Source organism: Chenopodium album, chromosome 22 (genome assembly GCF_948465745.1).
Source record: "Chenopodium album chromosome 22, dcCheAlbu1.1, whole genome shotgun sequence".
In the NCBI taxonomy this organism is placed as follows: Eukaryota; Viridiplantae; Streptophyta; class Magnoliopsida; order Caryophyllales; family Amaranthaceae; genus Chenopodium; species Chenopodium album.
The window spans coordinates 32796541-32815719 of record NC_137855.1 but is presented as its reverse complement, the minus strand read 5'-3'; the positions used below and the strand labels follow the sequence as shown (position 1 = coordinate 32815719).

The 19179-nt window shown below is 29.8% G+C and overlaps 1 pseudogene; it reads right to left on the bottom strand.

Annotated features, from left to right (window-relative positions):
* Positions 1–9519: 9519 nt before the first annotated feature.
* LOC145605382 (protein LIGHT-DEPENDENT SHORT HYPOCOTYLS 10 pseudogene) lies at positions 9520–10587 on the bottom strand (annotated as a pseudogene).
* Positions 10588–19179: the final 8592 nt, after the last annotated feature.

The following is a 19179-nucleotide window of genomic DNA, read 5'->3' as shown; positions in this document are numbered from 1 at the left end:
CAAATAGGGACGAAAGAAGTAGATACAACTCTTTAGTTATTACTCATTTTCATTAATCTTTGACTTTTGCACATCACAAACAACTAACAAATTAGTTAAGAATTACTAACATTATAATTAATATTATTATTATTATTATTATTATTATTATTGTTATTATTATTATTATTATTATTATTATTATTATTATTTGTTTAATTTTTTTTTTATTTTTAACATGCTGTGCTATTTATGTTGCATAACATCCTTCCTTGCAGGCTTGAATCCTTGTACACCTTTTACATAATTACAAACACTGCCTCGATAAAAACCAGATTTAAGAAAAATTCAATGGGACTAAAACAAAGGCTAATAGAAAAAAAATGCAGGATCCAACACAAACAATTTTTTTTTTTTTTTTTTTTTTAATTTTTTATTTTATGACACAGCCTATGAATGATGCATTTCTCATACGTTGCATAATAATATGAAAAGGGAAAAATACAAAAGTAGATAAGTATTCTCTCAAGATTATATCCTAACTTATCTAAAGATAATAAATAAGAATATTTATCATCTACACATAATCTGCTGCTTGATTGACTTCTCGATACACTTTTAAAGGAAACAACAACCTAAAAGTAAACCAACAATTTCTAACCAAATGACTGAATGAGTTATCACCTGAATATCAATCGAGTCAATTAGATCTCAATGAAACCAATCAAAATGAACACTTCTCAAACACAAGCAAGTAGGTAGTAAACATAGAGGAGCCATCATCCAAGATTCTTCAGAGTAAGTGATACGATAAATCACGTCTCTCTGCCGTATTTTCGTTGGCTGCTTCCAAAAAATCAATCTTATACGGAAAAATGCTCAAATTAATGTTTCCTACTCAAAAATGTCCCCATAAAATAATTGGTAAACATGTCTTTTTCATTCTTGACTTCTAAGCCCCAAAAGAAATAGAAATTCATGTTACTTCTATATTTATTCAAATATTTCAGCATGTAAAAGCAGCCTGTCGTAATCATTCTATGTATGTACCATTTGTAATTGTTTCTTAGTTAATAGTTCTTTGCATCTTGTCTTATGGTGACACCCAATTCCTCAATTTGGGGGTAAAAGGTTTTAACTTAGCGAGAATGAACATGTACACCATCTATATCCTGATTAGACTGATCCGCATTATATTATTAACGTGACTATTAATTATTATCTTCGTAAATTGCGTTATAGATTTGCTATGGGATAGAGCAATGATCATAAGAAAACAATTAATTGATCAAGATCCAATATTTTAACTATAAAGATTTTTTTTTTATTTATTTAATACTATACATTTATACATCCTCCCTTTTTATCACATTGCGATGTTTCTATTTTTCACGTTTAAATTTACAAACTCATTTGAAGTGGTCTTACACTACACATTTACTTGCCAAGAACATATCACTCACTGTAGGCTTAGGCTTCCTGCTTTTACTTAATATGTTCTTGGTAAATTTCACTTATTATGTCATAGGCTCAAGAGTCGAGATCATAATGTGTAACTTGATCATGGATGAGCATATTTACAATAGAAATTTCTGATTTTTTAAAATTAATGTTTACATTTAAGCTATTCAAGTTACAAAAAAAAAAAAACACATTATGATGTACTAACGTTTGCAATTTTTTGTATTTTACAATCGTACCCTTTAACCTATATATTTAATTTATGACCACGCTGCACATCTTGATCGATCTGTGGAGTCTAGAACATAATACAAAGTATAATTTTTCAGGTGAATTTAACTTATCGTACTAGAAAGTGACATAAGTGATCTAAAGTACACTAGCTAGGATGCTCTATAAAATATATTTGACAAGAAATTGCTGAAATTATTCGTAGCTTGATAGTCTTGTTTTTATTAAATTAGGACTCAGGGCCTGTTCACATTACTGAAATGAACTAGACTGAACTAATTGAAGCTAAACTGAAATGAACTGAGTTGAAATGATTTTTTATGAGAGAAGGAAATTAGGAACTGAAGTGAACTTGATGTGAATCAAGAGGGGAATTCTTTTGATGGATCTAATGTACTTTTAGAAGGTCTTAATAACTTCATTATAGGCTGCCCAAACAAGGAAATAAACAAGAAAAGGTTCAATAGATCAATTGAGAAAGAAGGAAGCTTGATCACCAAGGAAGAAGATTTGCAGCAATTAACTTCCAGCGAGGACCACGGTGGCAACGCGCTAAGATGGGGCCTACGCGCCACCTTCCCCAAACCACCTTGAACCCATCTACACCGCGGATCGGAACGTGTGATGGTGTTTTGGCGGCGATATAAAATGGATGATTATTTATACTTACTTTTTTTTTTCTAGAGTTTTGATTGCAAGTTTTTACCTTTCACTTGAGAGGGTTTTTCTTGGTTTAAGCACTTAGGATTAAGTTTATTTTCTGTTATTTAGTTACTATAAACTTCCTAAGTATATCAGGAAAGTTTTTAGTTAATTAGTTTGTTTAGGATTAGTTTTCCTATTCTAATAAGAAGTAGTTTCCTAATTTTTAGGATACTTGGAGGGCTAGGTTAGGGGTTTGTCCTAATCCTTGTAGGGATGGAATAAGCTTATTTTTAGTCTATAAATAAAGTATTTTCGTGGCCTTTAGAGTCATAGAAAATCAGACTAATTCAATACAATTGTTTATCTTTGTTTAAACACTTTCTTTGCTAGTTTTCAATTCAAGGAGTTGTTTTGATAATTAGAACGTGCAATTCTTAGTTCTAGGAGTAGTCTAAGATTTGTTCATCAAATTATCTAGTTCTAGGAGTAGTCTAGATAATTTGCTTAGGCATTGAATCCGTTTTAGGAGTGGTCGTTTTCAAGGTCATATCCGGTTACTTTCATTCATTTTTGCTTCGAATTTCTTATCAAGAACGAAGCTTTATTCTACTTGTGTGATTTTAGATCTTTCATTAGGTTAAAGGGCTTTAATCCACATTAGAAATGAACTAATTAAAATGAACTGATTCAAGCTGAGCTGAACTGAATAGAACTGAAATGAATATTTTATGTGAGAAGAAAATTAAAAACTGAACTGATTGAAGTTGAATTGAACTGAAATTAAGCTGAAGTGAACATGCCCTTAATCCCTCACTTTGACGTTGCATGATCACTCATTTGGATGGTGAGAAGTGGAGATTGAAAAGCTCAACCAATGAGCAAAAATATTGACCAATATGCTTGACTTGACATATGTGACAAAGCAAGACTTTGATCATTAATTTGTTTATAACAAATTAATTTAGTAAAAAAGCAAAATCATATTACGAATATATACTTTGTGATTAAGGGTCTGTTCTCATTGACTGAACTCAATTGAACTGAGCTGAACTGAACTGAACTGAACTGAACTGAGCTGAACTGAACTGAACTGAATATTTTATAAGAGAAGGAAATTAGGAGCTGAGCTGAACTGAACTGAACTGAATTTCAACGTAAGAGAACCGGGCCTAATTCAACAGTACAACATATTATACAATAACATTTTTTTTTAATATGTTAGTAAAATATCAATTAAAGTCAAAACTATTACGTGAATAGTGAAAAAAATAAAACTATAGTTCTTAATTAAAAGACTGATGAAAGTATATTAATGATTAAAGTTCAGTATTAACATATATATATCAATATAATCAAAATTACACTATAAAACGAAGGAATTAGTAAAACACAAATTAAAGTTTCCCCCTACTAAATCATTTCTTATTGGTTTACTTAATTTGAATTATATATTCTTTTTAAAGATGTGACATTTTCCCTAAAGATACATGGGATGAAAAAAGCATCTTGCCGTTGTTGCTTGAATTCTGGAAACAGGCTGCAAGGATATTTGCGACATTTCATTGATTGATAAATTAGCTTTTTTTAGTCTAACAAAATACAAAAGGTAAAGCAATGTCTACAACAATTACAATTATTAATAAAAACAACAAAAACATCACTATTATAGTACTATTAAGATATTATTTAGTATTATGTAGCATTATCAACGATATTTTTCGATGCTAACAGTGAATCTAGTGATGGAGTCACAATTTTATACTTGTATTTTGTAGGAACTATGTAAGCATGACGATTCCTTTTTCAATCAATAGGAACGAATTCGATTAAATGGGTAATAACACATTTCATTTTTTTTTTCCCTTTCTAGATCGAGCCACAAGGGTGGGTGATGAGAATTATATTGATACCAACATCTCCAAAATTTGGGAAGAAAGCTCTAACAATCTAAGCTATCCCTCACTCTCGATAATGCATTTCATGTTATTGGTTACACAAACACTTACAATACTAGATTAGATCCCGTGCGATGCACGGATATGATGAAAAAAAAGAGAGCTATTTAAATAATACTCCGTAAAAAAAAATCGTACAATAATATTTCATTGGGTAAAGAGTTGTCAAAAGGTTTATTTAAAAAATTGTGAAGAGTTTAATGTACAATATTATGTATTAAAATATTTAGTAGTCAATATTTATCCAACTTATAAAAAATGTGAAAGAGAAAAAAAAAAGTGTAGGCGGGAAAATTTTGAAGGAGAAGTTAACACGTGTACAATTTAGATAAATGAATGATGTCAGCGGTTGTTCTTTTAGTATTAGTTATAGATATGATGACATTATTAGTTATGAAATAAAGTGGAATTGTGTTTAACCCAAATTAACAATAATAAACAATAAAGTATATAGTGAAGAGGATTGAATGGAATAAGGAGACGAAATTAAGAAACCAAGGATTTACTTAGTTTGGTCAATTTAATTAAAGGATCATAACTCATACAATTAACGTAATTGCAAAAGTGACCTAAAATAGGATCTCATGCATACATTATTGTAACACAAAATTTTCTGAACTTTGGTGAGCTTTTGATCAAGGCCAATGCTTTTAAATTTAACCTCATCATAGGATGTGCATACATTATTGTTTTTTGGTGTTCCATCCGGTTCACCCTTTACGCTAATCCGGATTCGGGATTAGTTCTAGGTGGTTAGGTGTGCATACATTATTGTAACACAAAAGGATCTCAATGTTAAATTTCATAATATTATCTTATCTAGACCATATTGTTAATCAAATATTGGCTAGAACTTTTTTTTTTTTAATAATTTTTTAATTTTTTTTATTATTTTTTTTTTAAAAAAAATTAACTCCATTTGAGCCTGAGCATGCATTTTTCAGTTCTGCCTTATTAAGTGGCCATACACACCAATATTAAGGACTTATGCAATCTTGTACTTCCTCCGTTTCTTTTTACTTGCAACACAGCCTTGTGGCACATGTTTTGAGGTCGAGTTTATGTAATGTAAATGGATAAATTATTCTTTATAATTTTTACAAATGATACTTACCCTATTCTAATTTTCATGTAAAAATTATATTGATAAAATCGCTCGTTTACCCTCATTAATCATCTCCTAAAACTGCGTGCCTAAAAGGTGTGTTGCAAGTAAAAGAAAACCGTGAAAGTATAATCATAATCAAATCCCACTCAATTTTTAACAACATGGCCACGTATTGCCTTTATAATCTCATTTTTGAACATGATATTTGGCAATGTCAAAGCCATACTAATCATTCAATCATTGAATGAGAGTAATGTTATACTCATGTATGAGAATCCAATAAATAAAAAATAGTGGAATTTATATTATAAAACCATTGCACTATATGTCTAATAGAATTTTGATAGGTTTTCTCAATGTGTATATTTATAAGATATGTCTAGGAAAGACCCTTTTCTCCTTAACTTATTCAAATAATATTCAATTCTGTAAAATAATTTAATTTAAGTAAAAATAGTTTTAAAAAATAACTTAAGTTATGAATAAATAAGTTTTAGTTAGTAAAAGTCATTAACTTAAAAAACAAATATAATAGAAAATCATTAAAAATATAAATTTTAATCAATAAAAATAAGTTCAGCAAAATTAAGGTGAAGAAGTGAGAACAACCTAACTATTTAGACATCCCTATGTGCTTATATAATATGAAATTGCACTATCAATCAATGAACTTATAAACCTAGTCATTTTTTACTAGTCATTTATGCCCTACTTTTTTTTGACACACACATTTTGATGCCCAACTTAATGACTTAAAATAAGGACACTAATGATTTATGATTTCTATTAAGTTAATAGGGTTCCAGTCATCAAATCACACACTTGTCAATTCGGCCTATTGAACATCACAAATTATATATGTTGGACATTTAGTTTAATTATCCTAAACCACTACGTACTATGCATACGAAAAAAAATTCTTAATTATAATAATAAAATGCAACTAATATAATGTTCTTACATTGTGATCTAAATTACTTCTAAATATCACACAATAAAAGCCATTCTCAATATATTTGAATAATTTACTCTCAATATGAGTTTTAAACTTAAACTTCCGTCATTGTGGTAGCGGTTTAGTCAATGGATTAAAGATAATACGATCCATATTAAATTTGCAAACCTTTAACAAATAATTTTGATCCTCACTTCACCTCTACAACTAATAAAGTTATAAGAAAATGTCATAGCTTAGTCGTCCATCTTAAGTACTTAAGGGTGTTCTTAGTTGCATTCTAGTGCAAATCACTTGGATCGGATTTGATTGAAATCAACTAGCTACACATACTTGAAGCATTGCATATAAATAAAACATCTAGCTAGACGAGCTAGTATAGATCGATTATGGCATATATTAGAGATTCTATTGTGAATGCATTAGGTATATCTTTCATTTGCTTAATCTCATCAACTCTTTAGGGAACTTTGACTTGAGTCGTCATATACTCATATCCCCAAAAGGATAAAGAAAGATCCGTGACACTAGTCATTAATAGATGTTCTCGGTCGAGTTAATAGTCTTTTATTTACATGATCATCAAACTTTTCACCTCCATGATCAAATCTAAGATAATTCTCTACTACGTTCATTTTAAAATACAATTTGTCAAGTGATTTAAATGTAAACTAAAAAATTGTAGCCAAAAACTAAATAAATAGAAACCCATTTTTTTTAAAAAAAATCCAATAAATTTCCTCCCATATGTTTGTCAACAACTCACCACAGCGCGCTCCACTACATCAGCCTAGGGCTGTCAAAAACTGACACGACACGACAACCCGACACGAAATAAGCGGGTTTGGGTCAGGAATTCTCGACCCGTTTAAATAATTGGGTCGACACGAACACGACACGTAATTAAACGGGTTAGGTTTGGATTGAAATTTTCAACCCGAAACCGACACGCATAACTCGATTATGTAAATGGGTTGAATGACAACCCGTTAACACGAACCTGACACGCTCAACCCTATTATTAAGTAGAAAAAGAAACCTGAATTTTTATTCTAAACTTTTTTTTTTGAAACATTATTCTAAACTTGTACTGTACTGTTGTAGAAAGCATGGCGCTATACTTAAATTTTAGGGATTGTTTGGCACTTTGGCAGTTTAATTTGGCGGACAAATAATTTTTTTTTTTTTTTTTTTTACTTTTTTACATTTCACTTTTTCACTTTAGAGGATTCTAGATTGTACTTAGTTACTCTTTATTTAAGACTTAATCATATATGTAATCCATAAATGAAGTATTGATGCATGTTTTAGAAGTTGTCATTTTGAAGGTTGGGACTTGGGACAACTCTTATGTATTGGTTGGGTTTGCTAAAACCACTATCTTTATATTCTTGTAGTATATTTTGCCAAAATCAGTAGCTTTAATCTCTTGTAGTATCGTTAATGATGTATGTCTTTTTAATTATTATGTTGAATATTAATTAGTTTATTATATATTATATGGGTTAAAAGGTTACCCGGATAACTCGTTTAATAAATGGGTTAGGTTTGGGTAAAAGGTTTTCAACCCGTTTAATAAATGGGTTAGGTTTGGGTCAAGAGTTTTTCAACCCGTTTCATATTGACACGAACACGAACACGACACGATACGACACGTTTGACAGCCCTACATCAGCCACCTGCAAAACCACCTCCGATCCCTATTGTGAGCGCCCTTCCATCAACCATCACCAAACTTGAGTATTTAAGTTTTGGGTTCGTATCTCATGTTATAGGGTTTATATTTTAGATTTTGAGTGTTATGTTACAACTTACAAGTATTGAGCTACCGAGATATTTGTACTATGTGATGTGTGTCACGCATATATAACACCTTTTTTTTGTACATAAAGTAACATTCTTCGGTGCATAGTAAAGTTAATTGATCTCCTACGATTGTTATATCATATTGAAAAAAAATAATTTTTGAAATATCAACTAGATTAAATTCAACTAGTTATAATCTTTGGAAATGGAAGATTCATCACCTTATTACCTTTCAAATCTTTTCAAACAATAAGAGCGACAATGCATGACTCTCTGCTATGGAAAACATTAAATTTCTTGTGAAAAAAAAAAGAAAAAAAATTTTAATTGATGAATAGAAAGAGGAAATAAAATGGAAAAAGAATTGAAGCAAGGACAAATTGTAGTAGAAATGGAGTGGAAATAGGTGATGTTAGAAACCAAATTAACCTGTCTATGGACCCTCAAACAAATGCCCCATCATAGTAGATATTAGGTCCCATAATAAAAAATATATATTTATATAATACATATACTATATTCTATGATGTGATCATCATATCATGTCACACACAATAATAATATATAAATGGACAAAACCATGGCAGGCATAAGTTGGTGCAGAATCCTTAAAGCAACCATTAATTGGCTATAAAAAGCAAAATGTGAACATATTGGAATTTGGAAAATATAATCCCCCTAAAATTTTAAAAAATAAAATAAATAAAATCTTTCATTTCATGTCCTCCAATAATTGGTGTGCATATGTAAAAATAGTAAAAAATTAAACTGTTAAAATGTTTTTTTAAGGAAGAAGCACAGTATTAATTTAATAATGTACAGTAGTTTAAAAAAAATTAACTTTTTGTCTTTAGTAGTAAAAAGTAAGCAACCCATTGCCCAAAAAAGCTAGGGTTTTTTCATCGCCCTCACCTAGTCATCATCTGGATAATAACCTAGGGTTTTAGCTTCAATTTCATTCATGGTGCTAATTTTAATTAAAAATTCATTCTACACATATATTCATAATTAATTAAATAGGATTGAATTCTAACATGGTATCTTTTTCTATAATTTAATTTTGGATAGGATGGTTAGTGTACTTATTCAAAAACGAGTCAAACCATCCTACCATATAAACAATTCTAAGCAAGATTGATGTAACAATGCTTTTTTTTTCATACTTTTAATATAAAAAATGATTATATATATATATATATATATATACATATACATATGTACAGTTGATTGTATTATGTTTTGGTACTACTTTAAATTTCTTCAAAGTAATTTGATCCGTAGTGAAACAGAGTGGTGAATTGAACCATTAATCCGTTATTGCACAGAAACAATCTAATTATCAACTCTGAGAGAAATTAAAGCCAATTGCGTGTAGTGTATATATTAATAGCAAGATATTATAACATGTACTATATGTAACAATCAAAACAAAAAATTCCTCAAAATGTATGGAAATAAACAAATTAAAGACATAAACCTAAGGAAATTAAAGATGGGAAATTACCTATATAGAAGTATATAATAGTCTTATAGATCAAAAGACTAATTATATTATGACTCCATATTATATAGAATATGATCATTGATCAAGAAGGAGATTGCATGGGAAACCGTGAACTTCCATCACTAGTATTACTACTACTAGCAACAAGAACAGCAGCTGCAGCAGCAGCTTTCAATTGGCTTCTCTTCTTCTTCTTTTTCTTGTAAGGAACTCCTCTTGCCTTAGCTTGAGTATCCCTAACTTCCCTTAAGTACATCCTTATGACACCGCTAGCGAACGGGTTGGTTTCGGGTGGGCCTCCGTTCTCCTCGTAGGCGGCTCTTAACCGTCCGATGAGGGCATCAAGGCTACCCCAAGCTTGCCTAAGGGGACAAGTGCATGGGCCTGGGGGCTCAGGTTGGCCAAAGAAAACACATCCTTGAATGTGTACCTTAGTTTTGCCAAATTGGTCTAGGTACCTTAAGAAGTCTAGTACGTTATTTGGGGTGCACTGTGACATGACATTAACTGGGGGCCTTTGATTCTTCAAGTATTGGCAAAACGTGTTCCAATCGCGTCGTTTTTGGGACTCGTACCGGCTTAGTGGAGCTGGTGACTGTCTATTCTGATTCTGATTCTGATTCTGATTGTTGTTCTGGTGCTGGTGCTGGTGTTGGTGTTGGTGGTGGTTATTGTGATCCTCATCACCAATCATCAAGGACCGGGATCCGGCTCCCACCGACAACGGTCCTTGATGATGATTTACTAAATCTTTACCCTTCATGTTGCTTGATGACATGATTAAGAAATTTTTTTCACCCTTGTTCACCTTTGGTTACTATTTTTGGTACAACTATGTAAGAGAGTAGTAAGAAGAATATTGAAGAAGCTAAGTGAAAAATGAGAACAAAGGAAGAAAAAAAAAAGAGAGAAAACAAAATAAAGAAAGAGATTAAATTAAATAATTATGGTGAGAAAGAGATATGCAAAATAAATGGGGCCAATAAAAAGTAGGTTTTGGACCCTCTTTTTCTACCCCTTCACATTATTTTCTTGCTTTCAAGTGTACGATTAGGCTTAAATGGTGCTTTTCTTTTCTTGAATGTTTATCATTATGTTTTTCCACAGCCAAAGCAATCATTCAAGAATATTATTAGCATTATTTGAGCTATAATCTTAAACCTAGGCATACAATTAGGGTGATTAATTACATAGTAATTTTCTATAGTGTTTTATGTCCCTATGATAAGACTTGATATTGACTTGTTTAATTAATTTCTTAATCTAATTAAAACCATTGGATTTGAATGGCTTTGGCCCATGCTTTATTACTTAATTAGTGTAGTAAGGTGGTTTTTGTCTTATCATTGGATTTGTATATATTTTTTTTGGCCCATGGCATGTAATTAACTAGGGATGACAAGGCTATTCTATTTTTTTTTTTTTTTTTTTTTTTTTTGTTTTGTTTTGTGTTCTACCCGGTTCATCCTTTGGGCTAATCCGAATTCGGGATCAGTTGTGAGGAGTGGTTAGATTCCAGTCCCCTCCCAATTGTTATTGCGGGGATCGAACACGGGTCTTCTGTGTAGTCTTAATCACCATTACATCAATAACCAATTGGTATGACAAGGCTATTCTATAAATTAAAATAATTCTCCTTTTAATTTCAACTTGTCTAATAACCCGTGTGTCTCAATATAAGGAAGGGAGATAGAAAGACGATATAGGGAAGGGAAAAAGACAGTATATGTAGAAGAGAGAAAACCAAATACACAACTAGTTTCGCTAAGTATATAAAATTGGAAATTTGTAGAAAGATACAATGTTTATAGCATATTCCATTTTAAATTAATCCGTTTCATAATGTTATGAACATATCTACTTTATTCCTTTTTATCAAACCTCAGTTACCTTTTCCCTTTAATTTTAGTTTTAGTACCATAATATACAAACCTTTTCAATCAAATTTTTTTTTTTTAATAATTTATCCACCTTTTTCTTATGCCCATTCACCTTTTGTCCTTTTTATATTATCTATCTTGTTTAACCTTTATTTATGTGCCATGTGGCACCATCGCCATGTCATCTTTCAACTATGAGCATATTCTAATAGAAATGTCTATCATGAGATTCAAACTCAAAACCACAAAAATATGCATTAGATGTCTTACCACCTCATCCATATATTAATCATGTTTTTATACTAGACTCATAAATATATAAGTATATGGATTGGATGAAGATCTGAACATTTAATAACTGCAATTCTTAAAAAAAAAAAGAAATTAACTATTGTTATAAATTTTAGTTATTTAACAATTTTGATAATAATTATGTCTTTATTTTCATTATATTGTAAATTATATACAACAGACATGTCTATATAATTTTTTACAAGAATATGTTTATATAATTAGTCAATAGTTGTTCCATAAATAATTTATTCAAAGGTTTAATGAGAAACTATTATAAATTATAAACAATTAATGAATGTATAAATAATAAAGAATGAACCTATCTATTCAACTACAAGTGTTAAAAAAAATAACCCGGAGTATCGCCCGGGTCACACACTAGTTAATATACTAAAAGACGTTTCTAAGAAAGTCTATGTGTCACGAAGACCCCTTCATTATGTCACGTCATCCACTCAAGTTCTTATTACGCCACGTCATCCACTGATTCCACTCAATGCCACTTGACTCTCCCTTCTATATGTTTCTCATTGCATGTCAAGTACATTTAATAACAAATATAATTACAAGAAAAAAAAATGTAATGACCTGAGGCATCACTCGGACCCAAATACTAGCAGTGGCGGAGCTAGGATTTTTACGATGGTAGGGCACCGTATTATCTAAAACCCTTTTATCAAAGAATGTTCATAATATCAAGACTCAAAATTACTTAGCAATCATATTTGTCAAACCTTTATTATACAAAAATACATAAAATATTGCCCCTATTCAAGGCTTTAAACAATAACCTCACTCATATTTTTTTTTAGATCTTTTATACGTAGTAATAGTTCTGGAATTAGATAGATCTTTTGTATCAAATAGGATCATCCAAAATACTAATTATAAGGATTTATAACTAATAATTCAAGTATACTCATACACGTAAAAAGAAATGTTAAAATTAAACTTGACTAGTTTTCAAGTTTCGAAAGCATATTATTATATCATTAATTTCATTATCTTAGGTAGAAAAGTAATCTTGCCCAATGTGATCAAACTTTTATGTTGGTAAGTTTTTGTGTTATTTAGGAAATTGGATAAAAAGGACATTAAGAGAAAAGAAAAAAAAGGGGGGGGGGATTAAGAAGAATAAACAATGAGAGGGGGGAAAAAAAAAAACAAACAAACAAAAATGTTGGGCAAGAGATTAGAACCCATGACCATTGATTGAAAAGGTGAAGCCCTAACCACTAAGGTACTAATAAGTTGTAACACAATAATGCACTTTATATTCTATTTAAACAAATTTTGATAAACTTTTTTTTTTTTGTTGTTGAAAAAACCTGGCAGGGCACGTGCCCTACCAGGACACACTGTGGCTCCGCCAGTGAATACTAGTTATAAAACAAAAGTCATACGGGTATATCACTACTCTTACTAAGTACGTACTTCGTATTTAATACTACCTCCGTTTCTTTTTAGTTGACACGTATTCCTTTTTAGGAAGTTTCTTTTTAGTTGACACGTTTCCTTTTTGGGTAAACTTTTTACCTTGCATTTACAAGCTACCCTACTTGGTATTTCATTCTCTATCACTCTCTCTCCTCTCCTTAATATTTGTGTCTAAATCAAACGCGTCAACTAAATAGAAACGGAGGAAGTAAGACTTAACAAACTAATTAATCAAACCTAAAACAAATAATGATAACATACAATTAAAACCCCTTTTCCTATTCATTTGGGGACCTCAAAATGTTTAATCAACTTCAAATAATTTTTTTAAAAAATATCAATTCATTCTTCAAGATATTTGAAATGACTATTCAAAAACGAAATACTACGTATATGAAATGAGGGATTTATGTTACGTAGCAATATTTGAAATATTAAAGAGCAAAGTACCAAAAAAAAAAAAAAATGAACATATATTCAAGATTGGACAAGGAGAGATTGCATTTGCAAAGAGTCACGTACGGGACAATGAAAGCAATCTCTTTGTTATTTTGTTCAGCAAAGAAAAAGTGTCATTGTGAACAAAATCACATTGTTGTTAATCCGTACGTACTTAGTAATAATATACCTACTAAAACAGAAATTGAAAACTGTATACTTTAACTTAATTGGACAACGAGTGCATTATTGAGGGTTTGAGACAGATAGAGATGCTATTGTTTTCTTATATAAAGAGTTTGAGATATATAAGAATATAATCCAATATTTTTATTATGGAAAATGATATTTAGGGTATGTTCTCTTCAGCTTAATTTCAGTTCAGTGTAGAAGTTCCAATCTGTTCAATGTAGTTCAGCTCCAATATGTTCAGTGTAGTTCCTAATTTCCTTCTTTCATAAAACAATTCCTTTTAGTTCTATTCAGTTCAGTTCAGTTCAGTTTGGTTCAGCTCCAATCGGTTCAGCTCAGCTCAGTTCAGCTCACTTTAATAAATCAGAACAAGCCCTTAATTAAAGCCCTTATGGCTATATATAAGATTTATTAAACTAGATAAAATATTAATTAGGTCATGTTCTCTTCACTTTACAAAAATAATACTCGTATTCTAGTAAAAATCAATAATTGTAAAGAAGAATTATACTAGGAAATCATCAAAATAATGTCATTCAGGATAAATGATTCCAGTTCAGTAAAAATAATTCCACTTCATCAAAAACAATTGCCAAAAAAAGTTGATGATTTCAGGTCAGCAAATATAAGGTGAACATAATAGGCCTACCGATTAATGCATAATTTTGAAATTTATTATCAATTTATCAAACCAAAGTACCTTATTTTTCTAACTATTTAATTTTATAACTTTGTAAAAAAAGTAAAAGACAAATAAAGCTTTTATTTGAGGATGGAGGATGTTTTTGCAAAAGAATTCCGAAATCTGTGAGTGGGAGAGCCTCCTCATTTGGGTCAAACCAAGTCCTGTAAAACAAAGAAAGTCAATAGTATAAGGGGTGTTTCCAAAAAGCCCCTTCAATGGTCAAGTCAGTCAGTCATTTTAAAGAGAGAAAGTTTGCAAAGAGCGGAGAAAACTAATTACCCAACTAATCTATACAGAAGACTACTATTCATAACAAAGCAGAATAAACTGACTTATTAAGGTTCATATTAGGATTTCTGGGCGTTCTAGGCCGTGTTAGGCGTTATTGAGTTGTATCCGTGTTAGGCGTTATTGAGCTGTATTAAGGTTTTTTAGGGATACGTGTTGTGCACGATGTTAGAATATTTCCGCTCCAGGGTTTATTTCGAGGGTATTTTGGTAATTTTAGTATTTTATGAATGTGGGCCCATATAGGAGGCTTGAACATAGGGATTATTATATAAAATCACACTATTTAAAAATTTTAGCAACTATTTTCAAGCATCTAGAAACACTTTATATTTTTAATGATGATTATTATGTGAACCCAAATAAAATATATATATATATATATATATATATATATATATATATATATATATATATATATATATATATATATATATATATTATGAAAAAAGAGAATGAATTAATCATCGCAATATTGTTTTTCAAATTTAATTCTTGTTTTTGGTGAAAATTCAAAATTAAAATATCAATACAATTTAAAGTGGTTGGATGGAAATTTTAGAGTACAAACAAAATCATTTTTAAAAATGTTGGAGCGGGGCACGATTCTCTGTCCCATTGTTTGGGTCCGAATTGTGGGGACTATGTCAAGATTTTCCAAACATATGCTTCATTTTTGTCAAAGAATAACCCATTTTTGACGTTAACAGGAAATTTCTTAAGACGCCATATGTATCTTTGCAAAATCATGTAATAAATTGCAAAAATATGTATACCGCCAATGTTATGTTTCTCATGTCATTATAAATATTCCTTTCGTTTCCAAAGAAGATTACCTTTGGTGATTTTACACGATTAATATTGAAAATATGATAGTGGAAATTAATGATTAAATTACAAATTCTTGATTAAAGTAGACTTTCATTAAATTATTGTAAGATGATTTAAAGTTACTCTAAAAGTATTTAAAGTTACACTTATATACTAAAAACGTAATTATTTTCTTAACTTAAATTTTAACCTTAAAAAAACACTTATAATATACTTCGTATTACATTAATAATATTAGCCTCGAATTATGTATTCATAAATATTTAATTAAAGGGATAAATGTAAAGATTAAAAGTTATCCTTAAAGGGATTAAAGTTACCATATACAAAAATGGTTTAAGCTATTCTTAAATTGACTATTTTACAATAAAATTAACGTAAAACCGCCTTATACATGACTTTTTGATGATTAAATTTCACATATATAAAGTATTAAGACAATAAATTAACTTTGAAAATATGAATATTTGCATTGAAAGTAGGTATATAATTTTGTAAATAGGAATAGTTACATTGGGATATTACAAATATTTTGGTAAATAGGGATAGTTGCATAGAAAATATAATGTATAAGGAAAATGTGTAAAAAAAAAAACAAAAACAAAAACAAAAAACAAAAAAATTTCTAATCTAAGAAATAATTGACAAGTAACTAAGTAAAATGAATTAGTAATAACTAATAAGGCCTTTTTTTTGTTGGCCTTTGAAAAAGGAAAAATAAAGGGAGAAAAGGAAGGGGGGGGGGGGGGGGACACATGTTATTTGTGCCTTTGTAGTTTGTGTTATTATATATACTAGATATAGACTAAGGGCCTATTCTCTTCAGCTTAATTTCAGTTTAGTTCAGCTCCAATCAGTTTAGTTCAGTTTCTAGTTTCTCTCTCCCATAAACAATTCATTTCATTTCTATCCAGTTCAGTTCAGTTAAGCTTAACTCAGTTCAGTAAATCAGAACAGACCCTAAGTATAGATGTAAGAATGGTTATTGCTTAATAAAAATAATTTAATTTCATCAAAAAAAATACGTGAGCAAAATAAAAAGTTATTTATTGTATTTTACTAGATTAAAAACCGTTTGCACGGTTTGTAGTCCAAATGGCAGCAACCCATAGTTTTTCAATATACATAAGTAAATTCATGATCATGATTAGTAAATGTTATTTAATAATAAAAAGCTTACATTATATTTGAAAGGTTACAAATTTTGCATATATTTTATGAGCACTAATATTTAGTTGGCAGCAAAAATATTTACCAATATCGTTAATACAAGGCTTTTATCCAACTATGTTACAAAGTATTTTATATTTAAAAATAAAATTATAATAATAAAAAAGTATACTCCCTCCGTCCCTAAATTACATTCCTCCTTTCTATTTTTGGTATTCCAAAATTACATTCCACCTTTCTATCTTTGGTAAGTTTTTTTTAGTAAATCAACTCTATTTTTTTGTCATATATTTAATGCTTTCTCACTCATCATTACCTAATCTTACTCATGATCCTTGTGCCAAATTACAATGAATATGATTGGTTAAAAATTTTCAATTAGGAGCATGTGATTGGTCCTTTTTTTTTACAAAGGATTGATGACATGTCATGAGTAATAACTATTTTATCTTTGTACTTCCCATTGCATTATCTAATTATTGTTATTTGTCTTATTCTTCTCTCCTTAATTCCCGTGTAAATTTCCAAAGAGGAATGTAATTTAGGGACGGAGGGAGTATAATTTTTCACTTTTTAAAAATAAAAGAAAAATAAAGAGTAATCCCTTAACACGTGAATTGATAATCAATCAAGTGTTTAGGAACGAAATCCAATAATGATACAAAAATCCGTTCTTCAAACTAGATCAAAGTTAAAGTATATTTATGGACATTGATATGCCATATGAAGTAATTTTTTTTATGCCAATTCTTTTTAGAGTTCTATCCACTTATTAATTAGGCCTAATTATGCTTACACATATATAATCTTGATTGATAAGAGCATCTCCAATGGTAAGCTACAAGGGCTTGTTGCTTACCTTGATACATCAAAATTTTGAAATAGTATATTATTAAGTTACAAGGTGCTCCAATGGTAAGAAATAGAATGTTAGTTGTAGCTGAATATAATAAATTAAATAGTTTTAATTAAGAAAAATTACCGAAACTTTCCACTTTTAAAGGTTGTAGAAACTAGAAAACGCTTAAATTATTCGTTCTCAACTGCGGGTTACAAAAACTTCATGCATTTCCAACAAAACACTAGAGATTTCGTAACCCGCAAGTGGGAACGAAAAATTCAAGCGTTTCCACCTGCGGGTTACGATATTTCCAAGTATTTTATGATCACAATTCAAATGGTCTGTTTAAGTCAAAATGCGAGCGATAGTATGTTAAATGTGTTGACGCGTAACAACAGGGGGAGTATTTCCCTGTAAGAAATATCACTATGCTTTATTTGTATACTCCCTCCGTTTCACTTTGTTATTGCTCTTTGGAATCAATCACTTAAAAAAAAGAAAAGGGGAAATCTTAATAATTTGGAATTTGATTGCAACTTTTTTTTTTTTTTTGAAAGCATTTGATAGCAACTTTTGTAATGTCAACTAGATTAGTACTTAATATTTTTACTAATATTATACTATTAATTGATTTTGCAACAAATTATATGAAAGAGTACTTTTAGGAAGAAGAAGGTCATTAATGCGTTTTTATTAATTGATACTCATACTTTTTTTAAAATTATACTAGTTATTATGCACGGGCGATGCCCCGGGTTATTGCATTATTTCTATGATAGAAATCTTTATTAATATTTAAATTTGATAGAATCACAAGTAATATGGTAATAGCTTTAGTGGCTAACATGTTAAAGTTTAAGCTGAAGGTTGTGGGTTCAAATCTTGTAAGAACCATATTTTTGAACATATGGAATGAAAAACTTAATCCTAAATATTTTTAGGAACGCCTTTTAATATATAGTATAGATTTGTTGGAAAGATAAAAAATTGAAAAAAAAAAATGATTGAAAAAAAGATGATGTCATAATCAATTTTGGAGGGAAATTTTTAATGAAAAAATAACATGTGTACAAAGATGATGTCAGCGGTTTTAACTTTAATAATAGTTATAGATACATTAATTAAATCGCTTACAATAAATTTTGATTTGAAAATTTGCCATGTCAGCAATACACTAGCACATATATTGACCAATCAGAATTATTTAACTATTCAAACAACCAATTAGATTAATTATTCATGGATTATAGAAATTATTCACCGTATAATATGTTAAGAAATATTCAATATGGGTAAATTATCATTTTGAAGCACCCAAAATAGTATATGGGAGTATGGGACTAACAAAGTGAAACGGAAGAAGTTTTTTTTTTCCCTCTCTATTTCCTTTTATAAATTTGTTTTGTCATCTTAACATTTTTTGTTTTATTTTTTTATTTTATTTGACATAGGCTCATCTCAACTAATCGTACTTGGCTA